The sequence below is a fragment of the Mauremys reevesii genome, linkage group 10 (genome assembly GCF_016161935.1).
Source record: "Mauremys reevesii isolate NIE-2019 linkage group 10, ASM1616193v1, whole genome shotgun sequence".
Taxonomy (NCBI): Eukaryota; Metazoa; Chordata; order Testudines; family Geoemydidae; genus Mauremys; species Mauremys reevesii.
This window is the reverse complement of record NC_052632.1, coordinates 77,400,075-77,421,229: the sequence shown is the minus strand read 5'-3', so window position 1 is coordinate 77,421,229 and position 21,155 is coordinate 77,400,075. Positions and strand designations below refer to the sequence as shown.

The following is a 21,155-nucleotide window of genomic DNA, read 5'->3' as shown; positions in this document are numbered from 1 at the left end:
TTTAACCTGAACAGTATTTCTCAAATCAGGAAATTTGCTTATTCTTAACCAACCAACCATGTATTTATTCACCCAGAAGCACATTAATATACAATCAAAAGTTCACCACAACTATAGACACAACCAATTGTGTATACTACCCACACAATACAGTCCTGCAAGCAATTATCACAGAGTAGAGTTGAGGTTCTGTAGTTCTATCGAAGAACAATACAAAATTAGCAAGATTTTTTTTATGACATTTACTTATGATCAACGATTCAATTCTTTAGTACTTAACACATTTATCACACTTCTAAAGCTGCAGTGGTCTTTAAGGTACTTGGAAGAATGCAGTTACTTCTAAACTTGTCACTTCTGGACCAATCTAGCCAAAGAGAATATTAAAAGCAATTGCTTAAAACAATTCTGTTCAAATCTCCCTTAGGCCAATTTGCTTGGACTTTGGAAGGAGTTAATCTAAAATAGGCTTACTTGAGATCTCATTATAGAGTGTAGACTCAACAAGATAACCTACAGTTATTTATGTTAAAGAACAGAAAGAGAAATACAATCTTTGAGATGAGATCTCACCACTTCTTATCCTCTGAAGCCTGGGATGAGGAGAGAGTCCTTTCCACACGGCTGGTCCAGGCACCAGTTGCACTTAGGATTTTGCATCTTCTTATGTTGGGTTCAGTCAACTCTTGAGCTAGGGTTACCATATGTCTGGGTTTTCCCAGACACTGCCTTGTTTTTGAACTTCCGTCCTCTGTCCAGGCGGGTCTGGGATTTTTTCAGAGCAGATGCTGCAGCTCAGAAAGAGCTCCAGTTGGTCTCTTCCCTGCATCAGCAGCTGATTGGTCCATTCCCCTGCGGCCACAGCTGCCAGATCCCACCCACCCAGACTCCAGCTCCCAACCCTGGGGAAAGGGTCCTGCAGGGATGGGCTGACAACTGTCGCTGCATCCTGGCTTGTGTCGGCCACACTGCCACCATGACAGGGAGTGACACTACCCCCCCAACCCATCTCTAGTGAGTAACCCCACCACATGTACTCCCTCTCCAGCTGCTGTTCCTCCATGCAACGTCCTCTTTTTGGGAACCTGAAATAACAGTAACACTATTTTGAGCATATGGTGACCTTGGTTTATATATGCAGATTTCAGGGCTCATTGGAGGGGGCCACACTCTGATTCCTTCTGCACACATGCCAAGTGGATCCTCAGATTTCAACTCTCTTAGTTTCTCTGATGCTTCCATTGGTATCCAGAAGACAGTGTTGCTGTATAACAAATTTCCTTAATCCTTTTCTCATTGGAGGCTTTTTAAGTTTGATTATTTCAAGGACTGTATTTCATTATTTGCCCCAACTATCAATTGGGATCCTCTTTTTAAGCAATTATGCTTAATATCACAAAATTATACCATGGTTTATATCTTTCAACACTTCTTTCTTGTGCCATACAATTCCTATTCCAGAGTGCAACAATTATTTATAATGAAAACCAACAAAATCCGTATACTCGTCTAAATTTGGAGGACATACTCCATATATTCTTTGATCATACTAAACATTTCACATTATTTAGGACAGACTAGAACAAGAGACATTTTCCACATATAAAAAGATGTAAATCTGACCCATAAGGCAAACAAACGTGCAAATTCTAATATGGGATGAAAGAGATTATTCAAGATATATTTGATTTACAAGCAAACAATGTATAGTTTATAATTTGAGGTGAAAACATATGGCTTAGATTTATGGGGGTAAAAGTTTGCCCAATTTAGCCTTCAATCTAACAGCCACATTTCTAGTTTGTTTAACTTGCAGCTGCATTGCCCATCTCTTCTTGATCCACTGAGCGTGCAATAGGCCATTTTGCAGAGGAAATCAGAGTGTGACTCACTTGGTAACTTGGAGTTTTTAGGCTAGGCTGGGAGGGACAAAGATTTATACATATGCAAATAATGAGAGATTCATGCCTATGTCTTTAAAATGGCTAAATGAGGGTATTGTTAGTTTCTATAGTGGGGGAGGGGAACACCTGACCTTGGCTGATGTGGGTGTCCTCAGACAAAGTGTGTCATACTATGTGAATCATTTTCTTATTGTCTTCATAGGTGGATCTTATTCTGGGATAAAAAAGTGGGATAGCTTTTCCGATTTTTGAGGGCTAGAAGGAATCATTAGTTATTCGCGGTATATCAATCCCATACATCCCTTACAAGAGAGATTTCTTTCTGCAGATGAGGACCTGTCCTTTTGCTGGGAGAGATTTGGATTTAGAGAGTGAATCCAAAGCTTCCGATATTGGAGTTGGATCTTGTTTGGATTTCCTTTTAGATTCTTCAATTGCTGATGTAGAAGGATTTCAGTGTCTGGATTTATCTGCTCTTTTGCTTTGGTCTTCCAGGGGAATGGGGTGGCGCTTCCTAATTGCAATGCACTGTTTACAAGCTCTGCGGTGAGGATGGAGAGACAAGGACTTCCTATCTGGAGGAAGATTTAGGAATGTTGATGTTCTCCAGTCTTGTTTCAGAGTCTGACTGCTCCCTTTCAATCTAGGAGATGTTAACCAATACACTTGCTAGCTGCTAATAGTTCTGAAAAACAGATTACTACCTCCTCTCCCCTAATTATTTTCCCATTGTTTTTTATTTTCAGTTAGACATGCACTTGGGTATAGATTTTAAAATCACTTGGTAGAATAATTTCAAAACTATCTACAAATAACTAGGAAGTCCAGCCTCATTGAAAAATCTACAGTAGATTTGTGGTTAAAACTGGCTCTCACACAAAACCATTTCTGTATAGTGATTCCACCTTACTGGAGAAAACAGTACATCTAGCTCACTTGATAGTTACACTTTACATCAGTATACCTAGTTCACTCCTAGTTTACACTCATATTGGCTCCTGAATTTACAAACTAAATACAGAAAGGTAACGTTGCTTGATTTAATGTTAAAATCAGGTTACAATACAACAGAGTTAGCTTTCTTAATTTCATTAGGAAATCCCAGTTGACCGCTCAATTTGGGCATTTAAAGTGAAGAATATATAGCCTGTTGCTAATGCAAGCATTGAGACAGTTAAAGCACCAGCCAAAGACTGGCATTAAAGACCGATAAAACGCAGCAACTTGCAACACCTCCTGGCTGTAGAAGAGTGTTGGCAACCCACTAGAGGCTCACTAGAAGAATTCATTGCAATATTAAAAAAAAATCTACTGGACAAAAGTTCCATCTATCCCCCAACCCTCTTGAAACTTTGGTAAAATTTGCCTCCCAAAATCTGGTCCTAGAGAGGATAAACTTGACAAATTTCACCTTGAAAGACAAAACACTAACAGTTATTTGTGCCAGATAAATACAATATCCAGAACAAACCTTATTGAATTCAGTTAGTTTAACATCTTTGAAGTTCATTGTATTAAAAATGCATATGTTTATGTACTATCATGGGACTGTATGGAACTTCCTTAGCAGGAAAGAGAAGACTAATGCAATCTCTTGGAGATATTAAGAACTTCAAAGAACTTTTGTGGACAATACACATGAAGGGAATTTCCTAAGAAATACTTGGGGGTGAGGGAAATGCAAACTATCCTCTTCAAATCCATTCTTTTGAAACTACACCCTGGAGAGAGAAACTGAGGCTATGTCTGCACAGGGATATAAAAAAAAAAACCCACAGCTATCCCACATCAGCTGACTTGGGCTTGCAGAGCTCAGGCTCTGGGGCTGGTTTTTTTTTTTTTTTTTTGCTGTGTAGATGCTTGGGCTCAGGCTAGAGCCCAAGTTCTGGGACCCTGCAAGGGCAGAGGGTCCCAGAGCTTGGACCAGACTGAACATCTATACATTGATTTTTAGCCCTACAGCCCAAGCCCTGTGAGCCCATGTCTTCTGACCCAGGCCAGCCACAGCTGTGCCACGGGTCTTTTATCCCTGTATAGATGTACCCTGTGTCTACTGATTACCTCTTCCTGAAAGCTCTGTTCAAAGACCTCCAAATGAATAAAGGAGGGACTAAACATTTCATGAGCAGCTAGTTCTGAGCTGAGGTTATTATGAACTATTATGAGACCCCTTTGTGGGACTAATCACCTGCCAGAGCCCATGTCAGAGTTGGGATGATCTCTGGTAAGCTTATTAGCATGTGTGCAAGTTCTTTTATTGTTTTTAATGTTTAATGTTTTCTCTGAAAAGCTTTTACCCTCAGAATAAATATGTTCACACAGGAAGGGATGTGTGGTAACTTATAACTGTGGGAAATCGTTCTGTTATTAGTCTCTGAAGAGGCAAGAGAAGCCTGCTTTGGTAGCCTGTCTTTTTCTGGGAATAACACAGTGAAGGCAGGGAACCATTCAGTCTGGAGATACTCCAATCAGAAAGGAGAGAGGTGTGTCTCTCCACCCAAGAGAGGTGATGGACAGCGGCACTGGAAGCCTTAGAGAGGTGCCCTTGCTGTACCATAAAAGGAGAATACAGGTGCAGTTGCCCTGGACTGTGACAGTTACAAGCAGCTGAAAATGATCCCTTAGAATGGAAGTGTTTGTGCAGACTTAACTGAGTCACTATATGCTTTACCTGAAATGTGTAATAGTTCCTTTTTATTATTTTATTTTTTACACTGCCTCCATCCCTCTCACAACCCCCTTCAATCCCTCTGCCTCTTCCATTTCTCCTGTTCTTTATCATAACAAATATAACCAACATTATAACCTTACCTCACACAAATCATCACACAGTTATAGGGCCACTACCTTCCAACAACAGGGTAGAGAAGTCTTAGGTATTAGTGGAAGGTAGCAGCAGGAGACTCCTCCTCCTCGTCTCTTGCACAAGTTTTAGGCAGGGAAGCAATGGTGCTATGGTTCAGCCTGACAGCTCAAGGACCCCAAGTCTTATGCCACAGCTAGCTGTGTGTGGGGGGCGGGGGGAGGTAAGAACTTGAGTGCATTTTTAGGCTTGGTCTACACCTCAGACCTAGGCTGATTTAGCTACATTGCTCAGGGCTGTAAAAAAATGTCAAGGACTGCGAAATGTAGTTAGGCTGACCTTACCATCACTGTAGAAGCACCTAGGTTGACAGAAAGGGATGGATTTACTACAGCGGTGGAAAAGCCCCTTTGGTTGCTGTAGTAAGTGTTTACAATACAGCAGCATAGTTGCAGCTGCAGACTAAATATAAAAACGACACTGACTAAATTTAAATTCCAGCTAATGTTATGAAGCAACTAAAATCCAGCCACAGAGCAAGGGGGCGGGGGGACGCAGAGGGGCATTTAAAAGAAATCATTTGGTTTTCAGCAGTAACAACATGAGTATTATACCTTTACTACAGACAGCAAGTAGTGATCAGTGATCTTAAAACTGAATGAGCAAGCTCAAATTTCACAATTAGCTCTCTTTTGGCAGATGGCCCAGCCAGTGCACTAGGAACTTGCACTACACACCCATTATTTACAGGTGTCCATAACTTGTCATCTACTCTAGGAAGGATACCTTTAAGAGCCCATGGAGCTCTGTAAGCATCCATTTAAATAATGGATATTGTTTAGGGGAAATCACACTTATATTGAAGGAAAATTTCTGTTTACAGAACAAGAGATGGGAAATATTGTATCATAGAAAGATTTACAGATGCTTTAAGCTTCAAATGCAAGTCTTTCCTTTCAAAGCCAAGTTTAGAGACTATAGAATGAGGCACGTATATATTCGCTGTGTTGATTTTATCTATTTCCTGCAATGCACCACTGCAGTAGCCAATTTCACACGAGCACAAGATGACTGCCAATACCGCAGTAGTGTGTTCTAAGATCTAGTACAAAAATCTATTACTTTACCTCACCATTCCCCTGTGTCAGCAAATCATGAAAATGTTTTTAAATGTCCTATTAGGTAATGTATTGATCTAATCTTTGACCACATGACTTGAGAAGTAATTCAGTAGGCAAGGTAAGCAGACATGCACTCTGCACAAAGTCATGTAGGTATTATTCATCTCTGCCCATGTTGCAGAGATACTTTGTGCAAGGCAAGATACAGAGAGGAATTTGATTCCTCATATGAAAATAGGTAAGCTCTTGGGAAGTCTACCGTGCTACTTTGCTGAGAATACTCTAGGCAGCATTTTTTCAGAAAAAGAAACTTAGTAGGCTTTGATCTATATATCCCTAAGTCCTAGAGAGTCTCATTTAGACAAGCATAGCTATTTCAGCTCTATTTTCTTTAACCACTCGAAGCTGTCCATAAAAAATGTGAACTTAATTAGTCCACATCAAAGTCAGTGCAGTTCTGCTAGTAGGAAAGGCTGATGGGAACTGCTACAGTACAGAGATTCTCTATGCCATGACTTATTTATGAGACAAATACACTCCGCAAAAATAAAATAAAAGTGGGAGAAGATGGAGAAAGAGAATAGAGAGGACAGAATGAGTGACAGGCTGCTCCTGTTAGCAGCTATTTGTTTTATTAAAAAATAATTCTGTTTCAAGTAGGCTGGACCCAATGTTTGGCCTACCTATAAAGTGTTATTCTGATGGAGAATACCCTCCAAGTGTTTTGGTTTTAAAAAACTGCATACACACGATACACCACTATATCAAGATTGTTTAAGTGTTCCTATAGACTGCTGCCCTTCCCCCCAGTCCCTGCATCTACTGCTGCAGAGCAAGCTAGTGGAAGGTGCACAAATTAATCCCATTCCTAGAACTGTTCCAACAGCTGTGGACATCAGTGATGTAGGTGACAAACATGAAAGTAAACAAGGTAAAAAATGATGCTGGCTTATGCACTGTAAAAGACTGGAAAAAACCGTGTCTTTTGCTGGAAAAAAAAGTTCTATTTCCCTCCATCCTTCAAAGAGTGTCCAAAACAATGGAACAGAGAGAAAAAATGAAATTAACTTTCCTCCATGAAAGCTGTATTTGCACAAGAGGTTCTACCATTATGAGCTGCCCCTACTTCCTGTCTCCCAACAGACTGGCCAATTTGCTGATATGGATTTGGGCATCTCACCCGCTGAGCTCCTTAGGCGGATACTTCCTTAGCAACTAACCTGAAATATAAACTACTAGAACTGTTGATAATTACTGAACAGGCAGACAGTCTTGATCACGGGAAACCATCCTGATATCTCAGTTGGATAAGCACCTCACAAAAATACACAGTTTTTAGATGGCAATATATATTTGTATTTTATTCTAGGGCTCCCTGGACTGAGACCAAAGGGTTTTGCCTATCCCATTACTCAGAGTGGGTCCACAACAGGTAAGCTGGAGGTCAAGGTACCACTGTCTTGGACTACTAATGATACTTCAGCCTAAGACAGCATCTGAGGAAGCACCTTGAAAATTAAAACCTAACCACATGGCTGCTACCTGGCAAATCCATAGAGTGAAAGCAAATTCTCAAGTGGCCAGAGAAGAAGCTGTGTGCTCAGAGTAGAGGATGCTTTGACACCAGATAGCCTCTGCAGCCTTGTACACCTCAACACAAGATTTAGTAATTCACTTCGCTAGGGTACAGCAAGAGGCCCTTTGTTCTTTCTTTGTATCTTTGAAAAATAGAAACTCATGATCCTGAAATCCTCCTCAGTTCTATGGAAATATCAATACCCCTCCCTTTTCAGAAGATATAAGATTAAGGCAGATTGATATCCCAATCCTTACAGGACAAGCAGGGCCGGCTTTAGGCTGATTACCCCGATTCGGGCCCCGTGCCCAAGAGGACCCCATGTCTTAGGTGCCTTTTTAATTTAATTTATTTTTTTTTTTTTAAACATACCTGGCGGTGGTCTGGGTCTTCAGTGGCACTTCAGTGGCAGGGGGTCCTTCACACACCCCAGGTCTTCAGTGGCATTTCGGTGGCAGGGGCTCCAGAGCGAGTGAAGGACCCCCCCCCCGAAGTGCTGCCGAAGACCCGGACCGCTGCCGGGTATTTGAATCAGGCCTCGCAGTTCCTAAAGCCAGCCCTGACTACAAGTCCACCATGGGCACCATTCTCAGAGTCATTGTGCCTGGGAAAAAAGATGAAAAGGGGGGAATTTTCCAAAGGAGATAGCTACCAATTACCACTTGTTGGGCTAAATAAGGAAACTAGTATTAAAATGAGGGTGGATGAAATAAAATCTTTCCCAAAAACTCAACTGATTCTCTGGGAAAGGACAATTTCAAGTGACAAAACTTAACTTTTCCCTCACTTAAAAATCTTCACTAAGTCACATAGTCGAAGAAAACTTCATTAACTTGGAAGAAGGTGGAAGGAAGATGCTAGTTCCCTAGTGAAACATTAACTAATATTGCAATATTCTAACACCTGATGCTTCACATTAAACATTTATTTGCTCTGTAAAGCTTTCATTTCAAAGAGAATGTTTTGGAAAAAATATTAAAAACTTGAATTAGAAAGTTATTTATCCTTGATATCAAAAGGGCACCAATCACTATCAAAATATACAAGAACCCAGGCAGCTTCTATATGTTTCTGTATTGCAAAATTTACTTAATTTCTCCACAACAAAAGGTTACATTTTAAATTTAAACATGTAGCAGTAAATTCTCAGTCACATTCTTGGTTAGTGGTTAGGCCCCAGCCCAAAGGAGTGAATTTATAACTGACCCCTTGTCAACCAATTATCATCTGAAAATATTCAGAGGCCTGAGAGTAGAATAGTTCATGGCTTTCTACCCTCTGGCATCACACCAGGGGGGAAATTTCACCCAGGATGTGGAGTAGATTAAATACTTCAGAGGAAGGTATAAGATGCAGGCAGTGGGCAGATGTGGGATAATCTGCACCTCCACATATCTCATCCTGACCTCTAATACTTTAGATTGGCTTACGTTCTGAAGCACGAGGTTTAATATCCTTTCCCAAATTCTTGATTGGATTCATTATAGCAACTCTGGATAGTCTTGATATCCATATAAATAGCCATTTAAAAAAAAATTTATTGGCCTCATCGACTTCCTGAAGTCAGAAGTTCCATAGTTTTGTCACTTTGGAAAGTTTAGGGTAAAGGCTTTTGGTATCCCACCCCACTTTTGAATCATGCAGGGAAGAAAGAGTGGAGTGACACTGGGCTTATTTGTTGGTTCAGAAGATTGCACTCCCTTTTCCCTACTTCACTAATTGCACACCTGCATCGTATTCTTCCAATCCCTTTAAAAAGACAAAAAACAAACAAAAACAAAGTGGCATGTTTAACTTACCTAGGGAAAGTGTCTCCTCCACTACATATCTGAATCCTTAAAAGCCTAGAGAGCACAGGCCCAAGGTCATCCTTGAAGTGGGGTCTCCACAAAGTTTACTTCAATACTGATCAAGCACAGATGTGACTGATGTTTATAATTTATAAGTGAACGGAGCTCAGTCAGGCCCTAAATTGGTCTTCTGATATTTATATCTAAACGAGTTACACAGTACAGCAGTGTGTTTGAGACCTTTAGAGTCCACTGAGTAGGCTCAATCTTCATCTCAGCAGGAAGCCCCAGCAACATCTACAATTAGTACTAGAACAGAGTGAGTATACATATATGGGACTTGAAAATTTCACCTCACTCCAGCAAAGTAGAAAACATTGAGTGACATCAACTTCTTTAGACCCTAGGTTTTTATTTAAAAAAAAAATTTTTTTTTTTTAAAATAAGAATTTAGTCCTTAAGGCTGTGAAGACAACCTTCCAAACAGGACCTAAGTTTAATCAATAGTGCTGGCTCCTGACTGTACTAATGCCTCTGCTGCTTTCTCAAGCCTTAGCGTGAACACTGACCATGGCCTTATCAATCTTACTGATACTACCCAGATTCCTGTGGGTGGCAGTAGAACTAATCAAATCCATTTCACTTCACTATCACCTAGGAAACCTGTAAGCAGCTGAGCAAAGAAAGTTACCTATTCATAGAATATTAAGGTTGGAAGAGACCTCAGGAGGTCACCCAGTCCAATCCCCTGCTCAAAGCAGGACCAACACCCACTAAAGCACTATTCACTAGGTAGGATGCCCCAATAGTGGAGGGATAGAACGATACCCCACAGAGAACTGTATTAATAAGGAGGTAGGGAAAGCTGTAGAGTAAGACTGCCTCCTGGTTGTGAGGAGGATCTGAGGTGGGAGTGAGAACGCAGAGAGAAAATACTCCACTGTTCCATTAGCCCCCACATTTAGGGAACAGTGAATGTGAGAAGAGCAAGGTTAGCTTACAGCTGAGATACCAGTACCCACATGATGCCTGAAAGCTCTGTAATGTATCTAAATTCCCTTTCAAATTTGTTTTATCATGCCCCACACATTTAATCTTTTTCTGTCCACCCACAACATGCGCCAGTCAAGCCTGAAAGGCAGATGGCTGAATTTTAAAAGGTTCCCAGTATCTGCAACTTACGCCAACTTCAATGACAACGGCAGGACGTTAGCACCTCTGAAAATTAGGCCATCAGTCCATCCCAATATAAATGTCACACACTGAAAAACAGAAACATCACCACTCCTGATGTATGCAATTGTGGAGATCTGACAAGACATCGTGTGCCAAGCTACTAGACAATGTTAATTCTCCTGCACTAGTCTCCTGTATTTATGAGGTGGGGAAGTTGGAATAGTGGTAAACAAACATATTGTGCCAAAACCTTCAGCTGAATACAAATATTTGCTTCAACAAAAGGCTGAACACTTTAGTTTTAGCACCATTTTACATCCCACCAGTATTATTTCCAAATCTTCCTTTCTACTAGGCTGTCTGATTACATAATACCACACACTGAAAACAAAAATTAGTAGATTACAGTGTTTGGTTTCATTTATGGACATTGTACTTGGATTGTCATTTAATGCAGAAAGCGTAGCTTAAATTAAAAATGTTGATATAAAATTAGTTAAGACAAAACAAATACAGCCTCTGCAGCAGCCAGCTGGACTCAGTGGCTAGGAAGCTTCTGAGCCACTGCACATTATTCTTTAGCAAGAAGTTTCTACACATCTGCATTCCAAAAAGGCAGGGCAGAAACAGTAAGCTTTGCAACAGGAAATAAATAAAAACCCACCATGGAATAGGCCTGCACTAAGAAGAAAGACCAAAACTAGCTTCTCATTTTCCTGTGGTTCTTATAACAAGGCTCATTTTTGCAGTTTTATTGGCAATTGCTCAGAATTTGTTTCTACAGAAATGACAGTCTCAAAAAAAGTTCCACCTACTCTCAACTATTCCAAGGGAAGGAGGCGCAGGGCTGAAGGAAAGAGATTAAAAAATAATGAAGTGCAGGTTATTACTACTTTTAGGACTAAGCGTATTCTCACTCCTTGGTACCAAGCAAAGAGTCTACTCAAGATCCTAAGCACTATAAAATCTGCCAGCTTAAACACCAGTTTCTTGTTAGATAATTAGGTTTCACATAATTCTAATGCTACTTAATACCTAAATAATGATGTGCGGACTGGAGTGGGAAATGACATTCTACTGAAGTGCTACCCAAGATTGGCAAAATAAAAACTAAGACATCCTCAATAAATCAAATAAGAATGATGCTCAATACTTTTAGCGGGTTCTACAGAGGAGGATGAAGAGAAGAAAACCAGGAAACAGTTAACAGCCACAGTGACGATTGTCTTCACCTGAAAGTTTAAGAACTCACTCTGAAAGCACTGTTTGTTGTTTAAGTTGTTGTCGAAAGGCATTCAAGGCTAGTAACTTTAAGAACTCCTTTCCAAAACTGTTTCAAGTCTTGACCCAGTCAATACTGGAGAATTGAAACTGTTTCAAGATATCATCAGCGCCCCCCTTGGGACAGGGCAGAACACAATACAATACAATTTTACTCAGTCTTCCATTTTTTGGACTGTGTTATAGATCAGAGTATATTAATTAATTCATATCATTCTTAACTCAAAAGTTTCATTGAATAATATAGAACTAGAATCCAAATCTCAAGGTAGCAAAGTAAGAATCTGGAAAAAAAAGAAGAATACAGGAGAAGTTATTTATGTTCGACAGTAACTGAAGTTCTTCGAGATGTCTGTTCCTATGGGTGGATGCACGCATGCTCGTGTACTATTGAGCAGAGATTTTTCTCAGCTGTGTCTGCGGGTCTGCACCTGCACTCCTTATACCCTGTGCTCCAGTATGAGGGCACAATGTGAGGTGGAAGACCTGCCACCACTTTGTCCAAAAAACAACTCTGAGACAGAGGGGAAGGAGGGCAGGTAGTGGAGTACCCATAGGGGGACACATTTCAAAGAAACTCCAGATAACGTACAAGGTAAGAAATCTCTCCTTCTCTTCAAGTAGTGTCCCTATGGGTGCTCCATGTCAGGAGATTCACGAGTATTAATGAGGAGGTGTCAAGGAGGTGGATTCAGTATGGGCCATAGAATAGTGTCACTGAAAGCTGGAGGCAGGCACGAGATCATAGTGCTGGCAAAAACCTGTGCACCAAAGACCAGGTGGCCCTGTAGATGTCTGAGGTAGGTATGTAATCGGACTAAAAAACAGAGATGGAATGAGCAGTCATTCTCGGAGGGGGCAAATCTCCAAGACTTCATAAGAGATTAAGATGTATCCTGAAATCCATTTGGACAACCTTTGGGTGGAAATCAGATGTCCTTTCATTCATTCTGCCATTGAGATGAAAAGCCTAGGTAAATCCCTAAAGGGCTTAGTCCTATCTAAATAAAAGGTGAGTGTTCTTCTTACATCCAGTGTATGGACGCTATTTCTTTTTTTGAAGAGTGAGGGTTGGGGTAAAACGCCAGTAGGTGAATCTCCTGATTCAGGTGGAATTCTGAAGGAACTCTAGATACAAAGAAAGGGTGGGGATGTAGTGCCCCCTTATCGTGCTGGAACACCACGTGTGGTGGATCAGCCATCAAGGCTTCAAGCTATCCTACCCTCCTGGCTAAAGTGATAGCTATCAGGAACAAGGTCTTAAGGGACAAATGAAGGAGGCATTTCCATTTCTGCAAGCTTCCCTTGTTGTGGGTTTTCTATTATTAAGCAGTATTATTTGTACCTGTGGGGAGCAAACTTGTTCTATACCAGAGAGCCATTTAATAGTTCTGACCTGTGATAAAGCACCAAGAGGCTGCGGTGGATGATAGGTCCAGACTCCTGGGCAAGGAGATCCGATGTCAGGGGAAGCTCTGGGACTATTAACAGCCATAGCTTGTCTCAGTCCCAATGGTGCTATGATTATGGCTATTAATTTTTCCTGTTTGTTCTGGATTTTGAGCATGAAAAGCATCAGTGGATAAGCAATACATGAGGCCAATGAATGACTAGGACATCTCCCATTGAGTTGTGGCCATGTTTGCCACTGTGTCCTATAGTCCTGGTAGAGAAACTGCTGAGATCTGTATGCAGTATGATATGTACCAGTTCCATAGTTTTACAGATTTGAAAAATAAGGACTAGAATCTTGCTCTTTCTTGATGATTGATATATACTGCTGCTCTATTGTCCAGGATTATTCTCATAACAAACCCTTCTGAGCTATAATATGTTGATATGGAGGATTGAAGCATCTGTAGTTATAATCCCTGTGGGAGTAAGATGCACATTTTTTGTAACTCCTTCCACCAGTTTAGAGAATTGAGGACCTTTCCAGGCATGGACTCGGTCAAGGATTAGCCAGGCTTGAAGACACACAGTATGGTCTTGCAAAGGAAGTCTCAAATGTGAAGGCTATCATATGGCCCAGAAGTTGCAGATAAGCCCTTGCTGTAGTTTGTGGACTCTGTTGAATTGTTGAGACAAGACTGGACATTGTGGCAAATCTGTCCTTGGGTAAGTTTGCTGTGGTGGTAGATGGGTCCATAGTGGTCCCAATGAAGTCTATGCCTTGAGCAGGTTTGAGGGCAAACTTTACCTGCATTGAGACGGAAGCCTAGTAAGTGAAAGAGATAGGACCATTATGGTTACCATCTGTAACAAAGTTATTCCCATTTTAAGAAGAGGGCCTGCAGTGGCCAAGACAACCACTGATAACTATTCTCTGCGTATGCTTCTCCCATCAATTGTGCACCCACCTTATAGTAGGTTCAGTCTGGATCTGTAAAAGCAGCAAAGAGTCTTGTGGCACCTTATAGACTAACTGAATACCACACTTTCGGGGATGCATGTGACATGCTGCTTTTTGCTGCTTTTATATTTCTCTAGTTTGTTTATAAGATCATGGAAGATATTAGGTTGATTTTATGTGATTTATTCTTGACTAATCCATGTTGGCTGTTACTTACCACCTTATTATCCTCTAGATGCTTACAAATCGATTGTGATTATTTGCTCTACTATCTTTCCAAGTATTGAAGTTAAGCTGATTGTTGTATAATTCCCTAGGTTGTCCTTATTCCCCTTTTTATATATAGCTACTATATTTGCCCTTTTCCAGTCCTCTGGGATCTCTCCCATCCTCCAAAAGTTCTCAAAGATAATCACTAATGGCTCAGAGATCTCTTCAGCTAGTTCCTTAAGTATTCTAGGGTATATTTCATCAGGCCCTGCCAACTTGAAGACATCTAACTTTTCTAAGTAACTCTTAACTTTTTCTTTTCCTCTTTTAGCCTCAGATCTTATCCCATTTATACTGATGTTCACTATCTTGGTCATTCAATCACTGCTAACTTTTTTGGTGAAAAGTTAAACAAAAAAGGCATTTAACATTTCAGTCATTGCTGTTTTCTGTTATTGTTTTTCCCTCCTCATTGAGTAATGGGCCTACCCTGTCCTTGGTCTTCCTCTGGCTTCTAATGTATTTGTAAAGTGTTTTCTTGTTACCCGTTATGTCTCTAGCTAGCTTAATCTTGTTTTGTACCTTGGCCTTTATAAGTTTGTCCCTACGTGCTTGTTTTATTTTTTATATTCATCATCTGTAAAGTGACCTAGTTTCCACTTTTTGAAGGACTCTTTTTTTGAATTTCAGGTCATTGAAGATCCTGATTAAGCCTGAGTGGTTCTTTACCATACTTCCTATATTTTCTACATCTTGTAATAGCTTGCTCTTCTGCCTTTAATAAGGTCGAAGTCCATTGTCTTTATTCTACTGTTTTCCCTCCTACCATTCCTTAGAAATCATTAACTATCATTTCATGATCACTTTCACTCAAGCTACCTTCCACCTTCACATTCTCAACCTGTTCCTCCATATTTGTCAGAATCAAAACTAGAATAGCCTCTCCCCTCTTGTTCCTTTCTTCACTTTCTGTAGTAAAAATGTGTCTCTAGTGAATTCCAAAAACTCGGATAATCTGTGTCCTGCTGTATAATTTTCCCAACAGATGTCTGGGTAGTTGAAGTCCCCCATCACTACAAAGTCCTGTGTTTTATATCATTTTGTTAGCTGTTTTAAAAAGACATCACCCTTGTTTCTTTTTTTTTCATCTCTTTTATTCTTACCCAGAGACTTTCAACAGGTCTGCCTCCTACTTTTATCTTAACCTCAGTGCAAGAGGATACATCTTTGATATACAAGGCAATTATCCCACCAAATTTCTGTGATACCAATTATGTCATAACTGTGATTATTCACTAGTATTTCTACTTCTGTTTATTCTCCATAAGATTCTGACCCTTCACCCAGGTCTCCATGTTTTAAACTTACCTGTGGGCTTTTGTTTCCTGCCCCTGTCTAACCTAATTTAAAGCCTGTCTCACTAGGTTAATCAGTCTGTATCCAAAGATACTCTTCCCCTTCCTTAATACGTGGACCCCATCTCTGCTCAGAAATCCTTCTCAGAACAGCATCCCATGTTCGAGGAAGCCAAAACTGTCCTGGAAATACCATCTATGCAGTCAGACATTCACCTCCAGGATCTATGTTTCTCTGCCTGAGACTCTAGCCCTGACCAGAAGGATTGATGAGACCATCACCTGCACCTCCAAACTCCTTCACTGTTACTCCCAGAGCCCGGTAGTCACTTCTGATCTGCTCAGGGTCATGCCTTGCAGTATCATCAGTTCCCACATGGATGAGCAGTATGAAGTAGTAGTCAGAGAATAGTCTGCAACCCTTCTGTAATGTCTTGTATGCAGGCCCATGGCAGGCAGCACACCTCTCGAGATACCAATTATGTTAGTACCATCTGGAAATGTCTCTCTGTACCCTCAAAGAGTTTGTGTGGGGCTAGTGACCATGTTGGTATAGAAGATTAATCACCATTGAAGATGGTAGGATTGGTGGGTAAGTAGGCTCTGGGAGGTGATCTGGAATCAGCAGAATGTCTCCTGGTACCCCTCAGTAATGGTGATTTAAGCACTTCCATGATTCAAAGGTCCTCATGGAAAAAGGAGCCTGGATGGACACTGGGGACTCTCCATAGGGACCCTCAGGAGTCTGCATGTCAGGTGGTACTGGAGATGGTACTGAAGTGCAATTGGGGTGGCCTTCATGTGTTGCTATGGAACACAGTACTGATGACCATTTCAGCTTGGCTCTGGAATCCTTGGGTTTCGAAGGCACTGTGTCTGGTGCCAATGCAGGTGTCACTCTAGGTTGTTTACCTGACTATTTATTGGTTCATGGTGTGGTCTTCTTAGCTGATGCCATGGTCTTGCTACTGGAAGGGATGGGAGCTTTAGTGAGGGGGGAGGGATAGCTCAGTGGGTTGAGCATTGGCCTGATAAACCCAGGGTTGTGAGTTCAATCCTTGAGGGGGCCCATTTAGGGATCTGGGGCAAAAATCTGTCTGGGGATTAGTCCTGCTCTGAGCAGGGGGTTGGACTAGATGACCTCCTGAGGTCCCTTCCAACCGTGATATTCTACGATACGCTTACCAGGACGTGACGCTTCCTGAGACACAGACTCAAGGGGTGACTTTCCCTTTTTCTTATCCCATTCTGGAGAAAAGGGTCATTTCTTCTTTGAGGCTCTAGATAATTTTGAAGTCTCCTCAGGGGCTTCGCTTACTGTTGCAGCAGAGATGGTCACCATAGCTCTCTCAGCAACCAGATCCAAAGTACAGGTGGGTGAATCGGATCCCAGGGGTCTCAGAGACCACTCCATCAACAGGAATTTTAGTCTGCCCACCCTCAATTTGTTAGATCTGCTTTTAAAACCTGAGCAGATCTTACATTTGGAGAGGATGTGGGTCTCTCCTAGGCAGTGGAGGCAATCTGAATGTCCATCACTGAAGGGGTGGGGGGGGAAAACCTGTGGCAATTCTGGCAATATTTGAAGTTTGGGCTCTCGAGCACAGCTTATACTCGAGGCTGCGAATCAAGGCCTGAGGAAAAAAAACAAAGGCCCAAATTGGGCAAAAGAAGAAAGGGTACGGGGAACCACCTCTAAGTACAAATTGTGCTAAACAATAAAAAGGAATGAAAGAAAATACTAAAGAAAAGACTAGTCAAGAGACATAGTAAGCTGTGTAAACAGCAAACAGACACTGTCTCAACCTGCAGGTGACCGAGAATGAACTTGAGAGGCGGCAGGTCCGTCCCCTCCCTATATACCCCTGTACCACAGCATGAGGGTGTCTAGGGCACAGACCCACAGACACTGCTAATGAAAATCTCCAATCAAGAGCACATGGGCGGGTGCACATCCTGACGTGGAGCACCAATAGGGATGTTACTTGAAGAAGAACTTGTTAAAATCATACCACGTTTCAGCCAATATTTCACTGGTTAATGAACCTCAACAAAAGATAAAATCTATCCTTCACAAGGAAATGCTAATGGATTCTACTTCAGTGGAGGTATTCAGCACAGTTATAATTAATGCCATTAAGTGTTTCAGATCAGCAAAGCTTTCAAACACAATAATTCTGCCTTTCACATGCGCTGTTAGAATCTCTGTGCCCTGTAAGCAAGTAAACTTAATACGCTGTAAACCCTTTTCTTCTTTTTGGAGAAGAAGAAATTAAAGAGATACCTGCTTAAAACTTTAAATCTTATATGCACAGCTAGAGATTTAGAAAGGTGGCATATCAGGAGCACAAGAGACTCTCCCTACCAAACACCTTGAGCAACTCCAGCTTTCTGAACTTAAACTAATAAAAATAGAGGATAAAGAAATCTCTCTACGTAAGACAGAGGGAAAACTTAAAATTTTACAGACAAGATTCTGTTATTTTAATCATTAGGACATGTGGGTTCTTTGGTGTCCCATAGGGGCTCCCTGAAGATAAAAAGGCACCACACACAGGTAATGCTCCTAAGGCAACGTTCCCGATTGTGGCACAGGAATAACTGGAGTTAAATCACAGCATGTTTTCCAGAACAGGCTTTCCGATTCCACTCTAGGACTGCCAACCTGAGTACAAGGTAACTGGGAAATGCCCTGTCAGCCCTAAGTCTGTCAAGGGTAGCTAAAACTAACTTAAGCTCAGTGCCTTAAAATTCATTCTACTCTGAAAATTGGCAGCTTCTCACTCCAAAGATTTATACCATGTATAACCACTCATATTTGTGGATTTTAGTGAATGAAAAGTTCTAGAGATTGTTTACATATTTAAAGATCTGTTTCTATTATTTTTTCCCCTTCAAGTTTCACAAAAACATTTAATCTTAAATTTTATAGAAGAAATAAGATCTTGGGCCAAAACTGATCACTGTAGCTTGGCTCCCTTATTTGAGAAGTGCAACCTGAAAACTAAATGTCCTTGGCTACATTTTTGTAATACTAAGATTATTGAAAGTTATTAATTCAAATCACTGCTGTGTGCCTGCAACCTTAATTTCAACTTCAAAAAGTGGCATGTGTGAATTTCTTTAGGATAATAAAGTCAGAATCTCTTCTCCAGCAGACCTTCCTTCTGCCAACCCAAAGGGTATGTCTACACTGCAATAAAAAACCTGCGGCTTGCCCAGGTCAGTTGACTTGGGCTCCAGGGACACTGGAGTGTAGACATATGGGCTTGGGCTCTGGGACACTCCTGTCATGGGGTCTCAAAGCCTGGACTCCAGCCAGAGCCTGAAAGTCTACACAGCAATTTTATAGTCCAGCAGCCTGAACCCTGCAAGACCAAGTCAGCTGACCCAGGCCAGCCATGGGTGTTTTATTGCAGTGTAGACATATCCTAAAAGGTTTACAGTAGGAAAAATGAGGAATGCCTCGAGTCTATTAATTACAACATAACCAACTAACTACAGTTCCTGCACACCATTCTGTAGAGGGTAGTTCTTAAGCGGCAGACACATTCTGCCCCCTACTTCCTGTCAACTTCCAATGTTCAGAGAACTAGAGCTTTCCTCCAAAGTGCCGGGGGAGTGTGGAAGAAGAGAGGAGAATGGATGGCTGGTAGGAAGCCCAGGAATCAGCAAAGCCAAGGGAAGAATATGCTTACCAGTCTTTTACCATCACTATCCAGCTCCCATGGAGTGGGTCATGAAGAGCAATGAATTCCTTCCCCACTCCATATGCTGCTCCTTAGCCCACATGTAGGAGTTTCAAAAGTAGTAAAAAAAATCTCCCTCCTACCCAAGTCCTAATGCACAAGGGCCTCCAAACTGTCACCATCACCAAGCCAATACACCAGGCTCATCACCTCAGTTAAACTAAAACCAGGCTTTGGGATCAGGAATGGCCCCCAACAACCTGAAGTTCAGAGGTGTTGAACAGGCCCCAATAAATCTAAGCCTCTTAAGAGCCTATAGAGCATCCAGTGAGCATCCTGAGTACCTCAGTAGAGCCATAGAGATAAGAGAGAGAAAAAACTATCAATGTCTTGGGGTTCTAATGCTTGATTATGGAATAATTACAACATTCCTGTACATTTTTTTACCTTTAAATTACTGATATACTCTCAATCTTAATGCCATCTCAAAGTTTTTTGCCCATCAATACAATTACACATGCATTAAGTCTTTGTATTTCCTATAAAAAGGTAAGAATAAGTATAAATACTTCAAACATATCATTTTGCAGTGACTTCAGTTTGTCCTCTGGACTGGACATGAGAATTTCCTGAACCTCTAGTTTTCGTTTCTCCATTCCAAGGGAATGAAAGATCACCTCTATGCGATCTTTTAAAGGTACTCCGTTAGAAATTTTCTAAGCACTGAACTGTGTGCTGGACTGACATAAAAAAAGAAGATGACAAAAATTTGAATCATAATGTCTTCCTACTCAAAGTAATGAAACCAACTAAACCAAATCAATCACCTAGTGGTGTGGTAAGTGAAGTGAGCAGAGTTAAGCATTAAGTTGTTCAGACATGCTAAATTTTGTAAGCCAGCTTGAAGGAGTTTTAAGATTTCAGAAAATAATATAAAAACAATCTATTCTCCTCCTTGCAATATTGCTGTAATGCAAAAAAAAAAACACCAAGAGATCAGAACTGTTCAGACACAACCATAAGACAGAGGAATGCAACTTATTCCCATGTCTTCCTTTAACCATAGCGTTTTTAAAAAGGTATCTTGGGAAACAGGGGCCTTTCATTTCAACAAGCTGTAATTGGCTATACAATGTCCATCTAAACCAAAAAATGCTTTGAGAGAAAGGCAGATTAAATCATTCTATTTTGAAAGGAGAGAGAGGAAAGGGAATACTTAATCTGAAATTCTGAAAAGACAATATGAAAAGATAATTACGGTACCTTCTTAACACTGAACTCCGGGAAAGCATTTAAATATTGAACCTAGAAAATACAATGGCTTAACATATGTGCATTTTCTACCATGGAAAAAATATCTACTGCTTTAGTAGATACCATGCTCTATTTATGTCTGCTTAAATTAATGTATTAAAGTTCAAATGTGTAAAGATTATCTACTGGACTGAAGTATGTCAGCTTCTATACAACAAAGATACTTTTAGGAGGCTAGAGAGACATCAAAAGAAACTTCGAGGCATTTATCAGCTACACAGAGCATTATTGAGAGTGTACACCTGACAAATTAGTAGCATGTGGTGCTTTAGTACTAGCAGCGTTTGCACAAGTTGCTTACAGGAGGAGGGGGAGGGGAGGAAGACAGCTTGCTGCTGTATGTGTTCTGGGCAATAGCCGATAGGTGCTGGCTGCACTGCACGTGACTGTCTACTGATTCATTCAGACAAGACAGCAACTATAATTCTGTCACATTTGCAAAGTAGGGGAAAAAAAGAACGAATTCAGATTCTATCTGACATCACTAACAGCAAGTACTGGGCCCACAGGAGCATATTTGTTACCACTAATGACTATCATAGAAATAGTGTTTAATTTACTACAAAAACTGTAGAACAGTAAA

The 21,155-nt window shown here is 40.9% G+C and overlaps 1 protein-coding gene across 5 annotated transcripts in view; it reads right to left on the bottom strand.

Moving 5' to 3' along the window:
• The window catches only part of USP22 (ubiquitin specific peptidase 22), a 172,104-nt gene that overhangs the window by 110,042 nt on the left and 40,907 nt on the right, over positions 1-21,155 (bottom strand). Inside the window, exon 1 of one of the 5 annotated variants that reach the window (XM_039491145.1) lies at positions 10,377-10,396. The exons of the other annotated variants lie outside the window; for them this stretch is intronic. The gene's annotated coding sequence lies outside the window, so the exon portion shown is untranslated. Of the gene's footprint in view, positions 1-10,376; positions 10,397-21,155 lie in introns of those variants that run through there. 5 annotated transcript variants of the gene reach the window in all.